Here is a 346-nt window from a genome sequence, read left to right on the forward strand (position 1 = left end):
TCTTTTTACCTCCTCTGTTCCTTCATGTGTTGTCTGTAGAGTATCCCACATTTCTTTGGCAAATTTGCAGATTGATACTCTAAAGAAGTCGTCTATGCCATGTGCTGATGTGAGGATGTTCTTTGCTTTAAGATCATATTGCACCTTCTTTTTATCTTCATCATTCCATGAAGATTTGGACTTTACTTCTCTTACGCTGTTGATTATAATGAAGGGTTCATATGGTCCTTCTTCAATTGCATTCCATATGTCCAAGTCTTGAGATTCTATGAAGATCCTCATTCTGATTTTCTAAAAGTCATAGTACTCTCCAACAAAGCTTGGAGGGCGGTTGATGTTGGAACCT

Source organism: Lupinus angustifolius, unplaced genomic scaffold (genome assembly GCF_001865875.1).
Source record: "Lupinus angustifolius cultivar Tanjil unplaced genomic scaffold, LupAngTanjil_v1.0 Scaffold_851, whole genome shotgun sequence".
Lineage (NCBI taxonomy): Eukaryota > Viridiplantae > Streptophyta > Magnoliopsida > Fabales > Fabaceae > Lupinus > Lupinus angustifolius.